Source organism: Pinus tabuliformis, chromosome 8 (assembly GCF_031772625.1).
Source record: "Pinus tabuliformis cultivar Carrire ecotype Pingquan chromosome 8, CPIR1, whole genome shotgun sequence".
NCBI lineage: Eukaryota > Viridiplantae > Streptophyta > Pinopsida > Pinales > Pinaceae > Pinus > Pinus tabuliformis.
This window is the reverse complement of record NC_142294.1, coordinates 762,968,536-762,985,851: the sequence shown is the minus strand read 5'-3', so window position 1 is coordinate 762,985,851 and position 17,316 is coordinate 762,968,536.

Sequence of the window (17,316 nt, the reverse complement as noted above, 5' to 3'; positions counted from 1 at the left end):
CGATGGAGTCGCCAATAATGATATGTCAATATTTTGTATGGGGAACAAAACACACATTTCGTGTCCCCGGAAATGGCGCCAAAATGTTACCGCTCAAACTATCAGGGGACCTAAATGGGATCCCTAAAGGGAAAATGATAGACCAAGGGAAACAAATAGATACTTAGCCCACTGTCACCTCATTTAAGGCTCCCTACTCTTTATGGACTTTCATCGATGGGAGGAGACCCGGTATATTATGGAGTCATCAATTAAGGATAAATAAATAAGTGGATATGAAGTGACCTAAATAATCCCTTTCCAGAAGAGTTTGAAGGATAAAGCTTGCTTTCTTTCTAAGAAAGGTACAATGTCTTCTAGGATATGGATGGGAGGATTTAATGATTAGGTTAAGGCAATATGAATTGTGAAAGAGTTTCCCAATCCTTAAAATCCCTGTTGAAATTGGTACTCGGATGGTTCTTGAGGAATTGTCTTTTTTTAAAGGAATGGGACCACACAGGACAAAGGGACCCAACCTAGGTTAGGAGGTAATATTTTAGCAACCAATGATGTTCTTAACCCATACAAGGAAGGGGAAAGGATAAAAGAAATAATATTCACTTAAAGGTGTTGAATTGATCCTATGAGGCACTAGTCTTGGGGATACTAGGGAAAAGTTCAATCTTGGAACTAGGGCTTGGATTTTCTCATAACTCCACAGTCATAAAGGCTTCAAAAATAGAGGAGGCATTGAGAAGACACTAGTGAGGAGAGCCTAGGAGATCGTTCTTTTTGGAGGGCTATTTTGTCGAGAAAATTATGCCCTGGGTGACCTAACTTGGCTAGACCTAGGAAAAGCTAAAAAAGAGATGATTTTAGGTGACCACCTCTTGGTAGATCAGTGCCTTAGTCTTGGGAGAATGTATTCTATGATAAATATGAATGAGGAAATTTGATTCTTAGTCAAGAAGGCCTCAAGACTACCTCTCTAGCCTTCTAGGTCAAAGAGAAGCAATCTTACGGATTTTATACTTGGATGTGAAAAAGGGGATGGCTTATCAAAATGAATTTGTTGATAGAATTAACCCTAGGAGATTCCATTCAAATTAAATGGCCCATACATTTATAGATGCTATATAGTGACAAAATTCCACAATTTAAGCAGTAAATGCATGCAACAATTAGCCGTAAAAATAGCGAAAATCCTAGTCTAATGTATATGAAAAAGTAAAACAAGAATGACATTAAAAGCATGTACTTACATATAATATAATATATCCAACCATCCATAATTTAACAATAGAGATGCTCCTAGATAAGATAAACCAAATCCACACATCAAAAATTCATCCATAAAGCCCCGATTCATCCTCGGAGAAAAAGTGTGAAATTCTCAAGAGAGAGAAGAGATCCAATCCAAAGTGATGATGATAAAATGAAATAATATCACTTGTATTTATACATTAATGAGGATTTCAAATTAGTCTCCTTGGCCTACATAAGCCCCAAAAATAAATTAATGTGATGATAATATAACTTTTGATGACAAGCCCACCAAACTAGCTCACAAATGAAATAATAAGCCTCGTAAGAGGTGAGATGATGAATAATACATGTCGTAGGGCCCTCCAAGTGGCCTAATGAGGTCCATGGGTGCAACAATGAAGAGTAGGACCCTCAAAAGTGATGGACAAGGGGATTGGCCCCTTGTTCTCTAAACCTGTGGTGCTCCCAATGGGTGTGGGGGCACAATAATAACCTCATGTGTCTCCAAATGAGTCGAAGAAGCCTTTAGATAATTTGCAAGGGATTTGATGACGGTGTAAGGGATGCCACATCATCCTACAAGTGTTGGGTCAGCTGGAAAGTGTATGGTACATTTGTCTGGCCAACTCGGAAAAGATGAACCAGGTGCATCTTCCTTGTCTAGAATGGGAGTATCTCGAGCACCTCTAACCATCTTCCTGATCCATGGAGTGTTTTCTAATGTTGTGGAGGCCCATGGCTATCAACACACACCCTACATGTGCCAATGTAGCCTTATGGAGGATTATGAACCCGTATAGGGAGATGAAACTCAAGATGGAGACCATCTGCAATCTTGCATAAGATCCAATGTGTCTCCTAGCCTTCCACTACAATGAATCATTATAAAAATAGAGTAAATGAGCTTACCAACCATGGACCATAAGTGGGGACTTCATAATGTCCTTCCCTTCGAAAATGGGCTTCGGAATGCGTCAATGTCTCCTAACTCCAAATGGGGTTAACCAAGTATCCTATTAGGTGGTTTCTACTTCTAAAGGGGATAATATGTTCAAGGTACATCCTTGAAAAGGTGGTGGTATGTGATATATAGGTGAATGAAGTAGGGGATGAGAAGGGGCAGCCTTGGACCACATGCTGGGGTACAAGGGTATCTAATAAAAGGGAAGCCCACACTTGGGTTTATAATGTATAGGAGGGAGAAATAGTGGTACATGAGGTACCCTGGCCTTGATTTTTCCACCCTTCTTTATATACCTTTTTCCCTTTTATGATTTTATTTGATTAACTACTCGGGGCTTAAGGGGTAAGAGCATGATGCATAAGATATAATAATGAATACCCCCTTTTAAGGTAGGGTGGTTCATTTCCCACCATGGGTTGGGGCAATCATGGGTTCCTATATGATGAAGGAGGCTAATAGAACCTGTAGGAACCAGGGTGATGACCATGATGATGGGCTAGAGCTCATGTATTGGGTTTTTCCCATGTGCTAAATGTGTTTGTCCCATCTAGATTTTGCATTTTTTGGTACATTTTCGTGTTGAATGTGGCCAAATATGAATTTGTCTTTCTTTTTAACTACATCAACCTCCAAGCATCATTCCAGGCCTGATCCAAGGTGTGAGCAAGGGGAAGGGGTGAGCTAACCCTATGTGGACCCAGTGGAGGAATGTGGACCCAAGAGGGAGAAATGATGAATGGGGTAATAATGCTTGGAAAGGGGGTAATATAAGTAGATAAGAGAGCGGGATCAAATAATCAAAATCGGGGTTTCCTGTGAAATACCATCCCTAAAGCCAAATGGTCAGTAAAAGAGATCCCACGGGACCAAAATGCAAGGTTAATAACCAAAAGGGGTCTTGGGGACAAGAGCACAGAGCTAACCCATATTTTTTTATCGAATCCCTCCATTAATCCATGCCTAGAAGTGTCCATGATAAACAAACTACAATACTCAATTACCAAATGATAAGGCATACCTTTAGGTTTGGGAGGCCCACCTTCAAACATATGATCATGGAATATGGGCGAGGGACCACATGGCTGGCTCAAATGATGGAGAAATGACACAATGAGCTAGCTAGTGGCTGCAAATGGTTGTTGGCTGCTGACTGAGGGCCATCTTAGAGAAAAAAATAATCTCCTAAGGGTATCACCCACAAAATGGTGGGTAATAGGTCGTACACCCTATTTATGCTATAATTTCATATATAATTGAGTGAATTATACTTACATATGCAACATGTGACCTTCTCATGCACTATAAAATCTCTTTAGACTAAATTTCTTTGATGGCCATGTATGTTATCACTCACATGGGTCATTCACTATGATTTTCTTCTTACCTGGTCATTTCCTTCTAACTTTGGAAACTTCTCCTTTTTCTTACCTGATTTCATCTAACTAGCTGACTTTACATTGGATAGGTTGATCTAACTCCTTGTTTGTGGACATCCTCTCTCTCCACATTGGATGGCTTTCACATAGGTCTAACCATAGGTCTATAGATTAATAAAATTAACACAGACCAAAATTGAAAAGAAAATGCAATATGCATGGACACAAAAACTCAAAAATGATTCATTAATGAATAAAATAATTACAAGAGAACTTCCCATACTTCACGCTCACTCACACACTTCTATATCTTACATGCCTCATGGGCTCACCTCAATTTATACAAATAGATTGGAACCCAAGTAGGTTATAGAGCCTCAACAAACTCCCAAAATATATCTTTTGATCCCTAACATCTCTTATCCCTAAATAAGATCTAACTAATCCAAAATCTTTTCAAACCTTCCACAGTACTCTCGAATCTTCTCCTATTTACAAGAATTATCATTTTCTCTTAAAAACTATAGGAAAAATACATTAATTAATTAATTCATAGCTTTGTAAACTAACTCCTCTAATAAACAAATGATCCAGGTTAGATGCACCTACATTAGACTCCCCAGGTAAAATAAAATCATGGTCTCCCGACCATCAGTCTTCATAAGATGATAAAAATCCTCCTAGATCCCAAACTTTAGTTTGTCACCGATCATTTACTCTGTTATGTGGTTGATGTTTTGTGGTTGTCTTTTCTTGTCTTCCAGGCTTCCAAACTTTATGTTGTAGTTGTCCTCCGTCTTTGCTGATGTATAATTGTTCAACCATTAGTAATTTGTGATCATCTCTACTTTTTCTTTCTTCAATGAATATGTCCTGAGATTCTTTTAACATCAGCTTCTTCACATCTTCAATTTCAATATCTAACTTGTTTTCTTGTTGGTGTACATTATTGTTTGTTTGCTGAACTTTACTGTCAATCTCTACGGTTACGTTGCACCAAATTTGTTGATTTGAAGGTATGTTGTCACACTCTTACTTTGGAATGTACAACCATTCTTCTAAGAACTTTAGTTCTGCTACAATATCTCTCATATTGACATTTGGCCCATCATTTTCCAATTCATCAACAACTTGCTTCATTTTTGTATCAATTGGTTGTTCAACAACATATCCTGCACCCACACACCAATGGTTAGATTTAAAAATATGAGGTTTGACAGATGAATTTGTCTTCAACTCTTCATATTGGTTTTCTGAACAATTTGTAGTGTCGTCTGTGGGAATCAAACGCATGCTTATATCATCATCGTCATCACCAAGCAACGATCCTTGCTTTGGTTCACAAATATATATGTTTTTCTGGAGTTTCTTTATTCCCAAAATTTTCAGTTTATGCTTTTGTCGGCATTCCATTAACTCTTTAATTGGCCATTTAACTATTCGCTTTATTACCCATCCGTGTCTCTGTCTTTGTAATAGCTCTGGCAAATACCTTTAATTCAGCAATATCTTTCTCTTCATCAGCAATGCCAATTGTTATGGCATCATCATGTCCTTTCTCTGGAATCTGCATCTTCATATTCTTTTCATTTCGTGAACTTCACCTTGTTCACTGTACCCTGCAAATGAATCACTTTACCAAGTTATCTCCTATGAACTTGGCCAATGGTTCACTTCACTTGAATCTTTTTTCTGAGCACTCCTTACTCCTCTTTTTGCTACAAACAACAACTATAGTACCTCTTCAAATTGCCTTTACAATGAATAGATTTTTTGGGTGTCGGAGCCGATCATGCACCCATTACAATCAATGACACTTTTGCCTTGACTCTAAATTTCCTTTTGACTCCAAACTTTTACATCAATTCTGCATCAATAGACCCTAGGTAACGGGTATAACTGAAAATAAACTCTTTTTATAAATATGTCTTGAACTCTCAACCCATCCACTTATCACTCCAAAAACCATTAACAAAATAAACAAAAATCAACATTATCACTCCATTACAAAAGCTTCATGTTATTTCCCTTTTAAAATTTCCTTTAATTTTTAATAAAAGCATTTATCACTCCTTACGTTCCATAACTCTCACTTTCGCATTAATGCATTCACTCTTATACCTTCATAAAATTTCCATAAAATGCCTTTACATACCCTATCCTTTTCTTTTACTAAGTTTATGATGCATTAAAATATTTTAATGAACTTAATAAAATCACTTAAAAGTGATCCAACGTTGGTTTTCAAAAAATGTAAAAGCATAAAATAAAAAACCCACCATAAAAGGTAATTCGTTGTTAATTATTTTGCCTTTGACCTTCATGTCAATAACTCCTTAACACTTGATTCCGATGGCCAAATACCTTGTCTCCTTCATATTATTGATTCTCTCTTTAATTTGTAATTCCCTTTCTGGTAAATACCATCTACTCATCTGAATCACGTGCATATATTTGAGCAATTATTTTTTTAACGGAAGCAATTATTTGGACTTCCTACATTCAATATAAAAGTTTCCTGATGCCTTTCCAATTCTATTGCTGAAACGTCAGGTGTTAAGAAAAGATACTTCACAGTTCATCAGTGGTTCGAATCACACCATAAACAGATTTTCTGAGCAGCCAATGCATCAACAACCTGATGGATAAATAAACACACACTAACAACTAGTTTATCCTGGGCCCTCCCATGAGGGAGCAGAGGCTTCGATACCAAAATTTTAAGCATGTCTAATCATAGGTCTGTACATTAATAAAATTAATACACACCAAAACTGAAAAGCAAATGCAATTGGCAGGGACACAAAAATTCAGAAATGATTCATTAATGAATAAAATAATTACAGAAAAATTTCTCATACTTCACATTCACTTATACATTTCTGCATCTTACATCTCTCATGGGCTCACCTCAATTTATACAAATGGATTGGAACCCAAGTAAATTCTAGAGCCTCAACAAACTCCCAAAATATCTCTCTTGATCCCTAACATCTCTCATCTTATCTCTTATCTCTAGATAAGAGCTAACTAATCCATAATCTTCTCAAACTTTCCACAATACTCTTCAACCTTCTCCTATTTACAAGAAATATCATTTTCTCTTAAAAACTATAAGAAAAATACATTAATTAATTAATTTATAGCTTTGTAAACCAACTCCTCTAATAAACAAATGACCCAGGTTAGATGCACCTGGGTCGGGCTTGCTCTTGCTTACTCGTCAAAGTCTTTCACTTATGTTAACTTGTGGGTTTCAACTATATATATATATATATATATATATATATATATATATATATGTTGGTTGAAAAATAAAGAAGTGTTCCTTATATTACCACGTAAAGCGTTCCCCTCTAAAATAAACTTAGTTGTTGTCCACTTGTCATCACCCTAACGTTAGATTATATGTTAAACCATCATATGATTTTCAGCTGTTTTTACGGTTTGATAAAAAATAGTTTTAATAATCAGTTAGATCATTTGTTTATTGTTTATCAACCTACTCTAAAAAATGATCTTGCATTCACCCTTAAACAAAGATGTGGCCATGCTTCTCTTTTAGAGAGTTGTAGATATATTACTGTGTTAGGAAGCCATGCAGAACCCATTTGAAGATCTAGCCCAGATTTGGAGAGTTGTAGATCGATTACTGCGTTAGGGAGCCATGCGGAACCCATTTGAGGTGCTTAACTATTGTATTTTCCACTCATTTTTTCTTCGATCAATTACAGTAATCCAAAGATAATTTACATAGACAGACCAAGGATGACCATAACAAACTTCATCGTGACAGTGTTGCGAGTGGGTGTTGTAGTCCTCCTCCTAAGGAACGACAATGTTAGGAGTGGGTGTTGTAGTCCTCCTCCTCAGGAGCGATGTGAAGTAGTTTGCCAATATATTCAAACGCAATATGTGCCAAATACGCATCTGGCTCGAGGAAGAGTCCAATGCTGTCTCTAAGTAAGCTAGCTACTCTTTTTCCATTCTAGTTTATTTTTTGAGCATTTTGAAGGTTAAAATCTCGAATTCTGTTTGGTGGTTTAATAATATCCTAGAAAATTGTTTATGCGTTCCAATCCAGTTTATTTTTTGGGCATTTTGAAGGTCACAATGTTGGCTATCGATAATGATGCCATTGTTTTATCAATGTTTTTTTACACAAGAGGGTAGACCATAATCTTCGTTAACAAATACCCGTTGTTGATGGCCTGTTGATTGTTGGCTGTCAAGTTCTAGGTATGTACCTTCCACTATGGCAATTCTCTATTTTCCATATGTGTTATTGGATTTCTGTCTGAAAGTGCCTTTAGCTTTCAACATGACAACTTTTTCGTCCACTATATCATAATGCAGATGAGCAAAACCAAATTCACTACACAATTGAACCCAAGTTCGTGATGCAGAAGCATATAGGAGAATAGAACTCAAGTAGGAAACCAAAATAAGAAGAAAATGAAGGGAAATACATCCTCTGAGAAATAAAAGTTGTATTTTTTATTAGTCCCTGCCTCCGGCATAGCAGGGACTATTGCGATCGATCCGGCATTGACCAGCTATTAAATCACTTTGACCAAATAATATATTCCGTACATTTCAGGTTTAAACCAATGTTTTAAATAAAATGTTCTGCGCAACAGACTTTTATCCAATGTTTTTGTTTTGACCTCTTATTGCCGGCTCGACTGTATACTTTTCTCAAAACTTAGGATAAAGAGTTTGGGGCTCGACTGTGTACTTTTCTTAAAACTTAGGATAAACAGTTTGGCAGGCTCGACTCGAGGTATGGCTGTATATGGTAAGAGACACGCATCAGATAACCATCACCGCTGTCGCTGCATGTACAACTACCACGGCTTCTTCTACAACTGCCACGACTTCTTCCAAGTGTCCTAATGCATTGAAGTTCTGACCTTCAGAAGACTGGATAAATTGATTCTAGAGCAAACACACGGAAGCATGCCTCAGAAATTATGCGGAGCAGACTGGATAAATTCATTTTGAAAACCTCGCCGAAGTCTGCAATGGCAGGAGTGGCAGCGATGGAGGAGTGGCAGAAAGGGAGACTCCTTTCATCTGCACCTGCACCACAGAAGACAAGGTAAGCAAGGTAAGCAACACGAGAACCAATGGCATAGTAGTTGTTTAAGCAGTATAGTAGTGATTTTGTTTGAAATGTTTTTCTTACATTTCTATTCTTCTCTGGAAACGATTTTCTTTCTGGCATCGTATTCTTCTTTGGCAATGATTTTTCTTTCTGGTATTTTCTTGCTGGGTTGTTTTGCAATACGTTTCTATGTTTTTGGGGTGCACCCTTTTTTATTTTTTTTATTACCATTCTTTTATTTCCATTATCTCATTGCCAGAAGAAATTTATAGCTTGCGGCTTGGAGTGCGGTGGATTAATATCTGTCTGGTAAGATAAATCTTGATGTTATTATTATTAGTAGGAAAGGGTTTATTTCATCTGGTTTGGAAGTGTTCGTTTAACCATGCACTATTTGCGCAGGAATACACATAGGCGTGTGAAAAGATCATTAGCATGGCTTGCCAAAAGTTTCAGAAGGGCGCATGCAGATAAGTTTCCGAAATTATTTCAACAGAAATAGGTAGGTACTTGCTGTTATAACACATCCCTTATAAGTAATATTCTCATAGGAACTTATTGCAGGTATGCCACATTCTTTCAATTACAGGAAAGAAAACATAGTAGTTGGGGGCTAGCTATCTAATGATTCTATGCACGGGCTAGCTATCTAATGATTCTATGCACGAGCTAGCTATCTAGTGATTCTATGAAGGCAAATTGAAATAATTGGTTTTTTTTTTTTCAAGGCAAGCTGAAATAATTGTTTAAATAATGCCTCTTGTTCTGCACATATTAAGAAAAAGAATATTAAGAGAAAATTGTACCTTTTTCACCTTTCTCTTCCAATTGGATTTGCAATTGTGTCTTCTTGTTTTTCCTTTGTAATCCCTCGTCAATGTTAAGGTGGGTGCATATAAAAAATATCAAGAACCTTCCCTATAGTCTACCTAATCTTAGTTTTGCAACAAAAGCCTTGCGCCCCGGGGTGCTTGTCCAAGTGACCAACAACTGCAAATACTGCGATCATGTCAGAGATCCTTACAGGGGAAGTGCAAGCCGCTCCGGAAGTCGATCTAGTATTACTAAATACCTTTGATGAGCTTGATCGTCCTATACTCGACGCACTCCGAGAAAGACTTCCACCCTTGTATACTATAGGCCGTCTTGTTTTACAGGCAGAATCTGGAAATGATAAAATATCTGATAGCTCTGCAAGCTTGTGGACTGAAGAAATGGAATGTGTGAAATGGTTGGACTGCCAGAAGCAATATGAAAACCTCCCACTACTTTTTCATAGTAACTGGAAGTTATACACTTTTTACTAATATAAAAATGAACCTGCATGGACTACACGTTTTACTTATGAGTGCCACTTGTCTCATTCTTTTCCATCAGATGTCCCTTGGTTTGTGGTAGTGTGTTCTACCATATCGGTGCACCGGGGTTTTGTATTTTTTCCTTATTTTGTGCGTCGACAGTGACAAGTGGTGACTTTACTGGTAGGAACCTTTTGGCCGTGACGATACTTTTCAGTCCCGTGTCGCTTGATGTGAAGCTTCACGTGGTCACCGAGACTGAAACTTCCACCTCACTATCAACGAACACTGCATGGGATAAACGGCAATCAAATCGCTTTGTTTGGGATAAATGGCAGCCAGATCACTTTGTTTTTTAGTAATATATTGATTTATTAATGTGTGGGTTGTATATATTTAGCGTTACATAATGTATTTGTTAGCTATGAAGGATATTCAATGAATGGCTACATCCTGCAATGTTCGTTAGACTACCCCTTTCATTCATAGAGTTTCAGAGCAGTGAACTGCATGACGAGATAGGTGGTGACCGTCTGTGAGTCTTTTTGCATGTGGTCACATTGATAGAGGCGTCCTTGTGTGGCTTACAACAGATTGTATACAGTCGGTTCAATTCAATTCGCATCAGAGCCAGCCAATTCAATTTGCGTCAGAGCACAGTGGGTTCAATTCAATTCGCATCAGAGCCAGCCAATTCAATTTGCGTCAGAGCATAGTCGGTTCAATTCAATTCGCATCAGAGCCAGCCGGTTCAATTCGCAGAAGAAAAGCAGAGAAAGACAAGAGCCTAATTGCACTTCTTCGTTGATACATTGTTTCACCAAACACTTCTTTAGTTAATTTGCACTTTTTCATCGATCCACGGCTTCACCCAACAACTTGTTACCTAAGACCACGAATTTTACGTGCCGCATAATTTTCTGCCGAAGCTTGCAATACATTCGTGAGTATTCACTGATTTAAAACAAGGAGTGCGCTATTGCTTTATCAATTGACGTTACACCTCAATGTGTGGGTTGCTTGGTCAATTTAGGGACACATCATTTATATTTAGCAGTCAATCTTAGCAAAATATTTTTACATCTTAATGTGTTCTTTGTGGTTTTTAATTTCATTTATTCATTGATTAAGCAATTTCACCTGGACACTTTTGTCTAGCTAGGCTGCCCTGATAGGGAGTACCCTTCCATGGACACTTTTGTCTAGCTAGGCTGCCCTGATAGGGAGTACCCTTCCATCAAAGTCAGCCAAGATTTAACGTGGCCCCTATTGCTTTTTCATGTCTCTCGCAGAAATGAACCTTGATGGGTGACTCAACCTGCCTCCATCTTCACTGCTGAATCAAGACATCTGAGTTCTTCACTTGTGTATATGCAAAGTTTTTGATACACTACAATTTAATTCGAAAGTTTTACAAAAAAATGGGTTATATCTTTTTTTTTTCATGATGCACTACATTTTATATTCTATTCAACTTTTCTTTATTTCCAAAGTCCTTACACTGTAGCACTCTTCATAAGAACATGTACCTGAAACAATCAATAATCTTTCTCGGATGCAGGTTTTGGATCTTTCAGTATGTACAAAGCTAAAATCATTGCCAAGTGAGATAAGAGGGTTTGTAAATATTCTCTGCAACTTCCATTTCAACCTTACAACGTGTTGAACTTGATGCCATGTAATATTATGTTTCCAGAGAAGAACTCTCTCTTTAAAGATGAATCCTCACCAATATTGCAAAAGAATCTCAGTTTTTTGCAATAAAATTACAAGTATGCCAAGGGAACTGAGATGCCCAAGACTGATCAATTTAATCCTGACTGAAAGAGTAAAATTGGAACAGTTTAAAATTACTACCAAAATCATTGTGGCAACTCAAAAAACTCGAGTTTCTCAACCCCGCAAGGACTACGGCTACAACAGTGGCTCCCTTGTTAAATAAAGTAACACAAATTCATTTCACTTCATAATAAGCCTACTTAATTCATAAGTCTAGAATTATAACTGATATGATGTCTTCTTATGTAATGTTAAAGTTGCAACATATTTTCAACGACAAAACATTTTCAAAGCCCAATGTTCTGAGAACCAAAAAATATCATATTTATCCAAAAGTGGCAAGTTTATTCATCCCTGGGATTAAAAGCTTGCACGGCAAATAGAGTTGCTGTACTTTTAAATCAATTATTATGAGTCAACGAGTGTAGCCAAAGGAGAAAAGTAGAAAGTCACTGAATTATCTTTACAAATTTTATGCATTTTCAAACGGGGCTCTCTTCCATTCTCCAATTCGTCTTATCTTCCAGTCTTAAATTTTGTATGTCATCAACTTCGACTGCCACGTTATTAAGTAGAATAATGCTATTGTTCTCGAACTTGAATTGTCAGATGCGTCGTCATTCTCAGTTTTCATATCGCATGCTTTACCCCCAGAGTGCAGAATAAAGGCCCACAACGATCAAGAATGCTCCTACGACACTGCACAATTTTTATTATCAAAATCAAAAGAATCATATCACGTTTTAACACAAGATTCTGGTTGAAGTTATGGAAAATTAGGTGATGAGGAGAGACACAAGATTCTGTTCGAAATTCTGGAAAGTTACATGATGAGGAGAGGCATATTACCGGACTTGTTTAAATATGTATTTTTTTGTTATTTAAAAATTATCAAAATCAAAAGAATCATATCACATTTTTACACAAGATTCTGTTCGAAATTATGGAAAGTTACATGATGAGGAGAGACAAGATTCTGTTCGAAATTCTGAAAAGTTACATGATGAAGAGAGGCATATGACCGGACTTGTTTAAATATGTATTTTTTTTTTAAATTGTTTTTTAATTTTTTTTTGGTTTTTTGTTATGGATTTGGATTTAGCACTCAGCACGTGAAAAACCCTGTGACATTTAGATTATAAAGAGTTTAAGATCCAAAGATTATAAAGAGTTTAAAATCCAAACTTATGATTCAAATCAGAGGAATATATATAAAAGCTTTCCAAATTGTCAGACAGATAAACAACAAAATGCAATTTGCAATATTATCCATTTAAGAGATACCAAATGACCGTAAGAGGAATGCAAGTTGCTTGTAAGGATTCCGAGTTACCTGCCCACACGAAGATACACACGAACGATGAGAATCTCCAAAAGTGCAGTGATAATCGTGCCAAGTGGATAGAAAAGTGCCACAAATACACCAAGCTAACACAAACATTCCCAATCCAGAACTTATTACTCCCTGAAACATGCAATATATTTGTCATGTTCCTGCTGTACTTTATTCCAATTAATATCTTGTTACTATACTCTGTGTGTAATGTTGCCAGAGTATTCTATGCCAGAGACATTTTTGGTTGAGAGTTCGGATGGTTACCGACTATAGAACGTTTAGAAGCTTAATATTCCATCCTATAGCCCATATATTGGGCTTATCATGCTCGCAGAACACAACAATTAGATAATTGAGTAGGATACCTCTTCAGAATAGGTGCCTGAATCTGATTTCACCCATTTTTTGTCCAATAATTATAGATAGAATAATGTTAGTCCAAGAAACAAGTATAATTGGCGATATAAGTGTTGATAATGAATACTCCCTGAAGAGCGATACATGCAGACCAAAGCAGGACGCTTCCAAAGACCAGGAGAATTATACATCATTTGATGACCTTTTACATTAGGTGATAAAACCCTAGGAGCCCAATCGTTATCCTTAACCAATTCCATAAGCATTTAACTGACCAATCCAACACTTGTTAAATTGAATGCATGCAGAGATGTCAACTTGAATTAAATATAAATCACCATGTCCCACTCTGTGGGGCCACAATTTTTTCCAGTTTTCTATGTTGGTCCATGACCTTACCACTTGTTTATCTTGTCGTAACCCAACTTGCATGACGGACAACACAAAGAAAAACCACTTTTGAAATCAAAATCTGAGGCAAGGAAAAATGCATCAAGGACAACACAAAGAACAACCACTTTTCAAATCAAAATATGAGGCAAGGAAAAATGTGCTCAAGCGCTGCAAGTTTGCAAAAGCTTCAATAATGAGCACGATCTCACCCACCACCAATGCAGCTATGTGGGGAAAATCATTAACTCTATCCGCCAAGATTTTGTTGTTTGTCATGACTAGTACAGTGACCAGCGCAGAATCCCTAGGCAAAGGTATGCACACGTATCTCAGGAAATTCATTAAATCTCTCTATCAATTTTTTGTTGTTTGCCACGACGAATGTAGGAATCTCTGAGCAGAGGTGGATCAGCCTCAAAAATTCCTCGACAAACAAAACTAAAGCAGTGTCGTGGTTTAAAAAAACATAGTTGGGCATCGTGGTTGGGAATTGACATTTACCTGATTGCATAGGGTCGCATAGTCTACGTCATGATGGCCAGGTTTCTGTGGTGGTGGAAAGAAAATAGTATCTGCCGATTCGTGCACGGCTGGACTGGCAGTGGAACAGTGGCCACAGGGAGAAAAAAATGGCAGAAATGTTCTGTCGAAACCCCTCTGTTTGCAGCCATGCGGCGAAAATCCCCGTTGCTCTCATGGAAACCCCGTTCCCTGGGTGGACGTAGTAAAGATGCATCACTCGACTACATGGAAAGAAAGCCCACCTATCAGCTGGATAATTTGCTCCCGTTGGCTCGGTGAATGTTGCAAATGGCGGAAGGCGGTGGGGAGGTCAGGGGTGGTTGGTAGGTCAAGCGTTGAAGGGTAGCGGATACCACTCAGGGCAACGAATGTAAGATATCGAAATTCCTCTTTACCCTGACACACCAATTTCGAATTGCAACCTACAAACAGAATTATAAAATATAAGATTATGAATTTGCAAGAAGCAATGGCAGAGGAGGAGCCATCTACTGATCACTGCAATAACCTAGAATCCTATGTTGTTAAGTTGTATCAACACCCAATGGTGCCACTCTCATCAAATTAAAAGAATCGCAAAAATTTAGTGACATTGAGACATACAACACTGTGTTTAAGTAATACTTGTATTCACCTTATGAGAGCACAGATGAGGAGATTTTTGTGGACATCGCTGAATCCAATATCGTTTTGCCCCTTCTGCTCTCTAAATTTCAGAGTATCAGGCCCTTCAAACCCGGTAACAAATTTCAGTCGGCATGTTGTTTCTTCAACACAGCTGTCAATATTAACAACCATGTGTAATCACTCTGCGAGAGCGAGCTGCACCAGCAGCCACATGCACAATTAAACAATTAATTTTAAGTAAGCAATGCTACAGTAAGGCTAGCATTACTCAATTCCGCCAAAATATCCGCTAGAAATTCTCAATAATATGGATTTTAATACTAAGTTATGTTTCTCTTGCCCTCAAGAAGAGGCCAAATAAGACTTCCGAGTTTTTGATTCGTTAACATAACACCTTTCTGGTGTTTAATAGGCTGACGAAAAAGTAAATTAAATCATATACAACCAGATTCGTTAACATAACACCTTTCTGGTGTTTAATAGGCTGAGGAAAAAGTAAATTAAATCATATACAACAAGACTTAGGGTTAAGCATTTGGTTTTTTTTTTCTTCAGCGCATATTTCAATGCAGAACGATTACAGTCCCTGCTGCCGTAGGGCAGGGACTAACCTTGCCGAAAGCTCTTGAATTGGTAAATTTAAATATGAATATTTAAGGCCGTGAAATTTGAATATTTTATATTTGTTTAACTTTATTATCGAATTGATTATATAATTTTAATTTTTTCATCAAATTTAAATATTACAATTTATAAATATAAGAGTGTATTATTTTTGGAAATACATAATTTTATTATTTTTTATAAAATCTAATTATATTTCACTCATAAAAATCAAATTGTTTTATTGATAGCTAAATTTGTACATTTTTAATCCAAGTTTGCCATGGAGACCAAAAGAAAGCAAGTTCATTACTTTAATGGCTCATTAGTTTCTGATGATGCACACTGTTGTCTTGCAACGTATTATTTGGTACACACTTTTGTTGTTTTTCTTTAAGTGCCAAGATACTCATAGTTGAACAGTTCTTAGGTTTGCTAATTCTATTGGTTCTTTTAAATTTGGATCAGATGTTATGTCCCTAAATGGAAGAGAACATCTACACACTGATGCCAAGATGGGTGAAGATGGTAAACTTCATGTTATAGTGAGGAAATCATCTTCTTCGCAAAGGAATTATGCTCCTGCTTAGTGATTTCAGTTATTGAAATCTATCAAATCCTTCCCTCTTGGAAGGTTGGATAGCCATCATAATATAGACACATATTCTCTTCAATCCTCCTAGAATTTGACTCCAGGGATTACTGTCAAGCCTTTATTGTTTATCCATTTCACTTGCAAGATTCCATTGTTGCCAAAGTATGGATATTTAGTGTCTGCAACCACTCTGAGACAACCTTGTGTCAAGCAAAAACAGGGTATTATGTAATCTTTTCAGATTAATTTGAAGTCCTTTTTGTAAATCAATAGTTTGTTTATGGAAAATGTGAAGTACATTGAAACCCTGTCAATTTGTCAATTTGCAAGCAAGTCTTAAAAGTAGTTCTTTCTTAAGTATCTTTGTTATCTTTGGGTGGATTATGGTATTGATAAACTTTGAAGCCAAAGACCTATTTTATTTTGCAAGTATTGACATCACAATGTATACATGTTGCACAAGTTTTTGGAATGCAAAACTTTACCATTGTATCTTTCAAACTATAGTTACTTGCTTAAACCAGCAACCTTCATCAATGACACTCTTCCTTATGCTACAACCTTACAATGTTCCCATTATAACATAAAGTGAGATTGCTAATTAATATATATATTTAAAATGAAATTACCTCTCTATATTAGTAACCTATGACCATGTCTTTAAAGTGGTAGTGCATGCCCAAGTCATGACATGTAGGAAAAAATATTTCAAGTTCATGGACTTGAACCATTACTCAAGGCATCCATCCCAGCGTACATTGTACTACAATAAAAAAAAATACATGTTCCTGGACTAAGCTATAACCATTGTCAACATATTCTTTTTAAAATAACTTGAAGAAATAATAAGGATATTCTTTTATTACTTACGAATCTATAATGGTGAAATGGACCAGCTATAATCTTAGGTACATAATTTAAACAATTCCATGTGCCCCTCCTTTAATACACATATATGTACGAATCAAAATTTATACCAACTAAAATCATAATAAAGCATATCAGAAGGCACATATATAACCTAAGTATCAAAGGTAAGTTCTTCTAGTTGTTAGTTTGTTTATGTAAAGTGTTAATAAAAGAAGTCTTTTATTAGAACACTTTAAAAAGT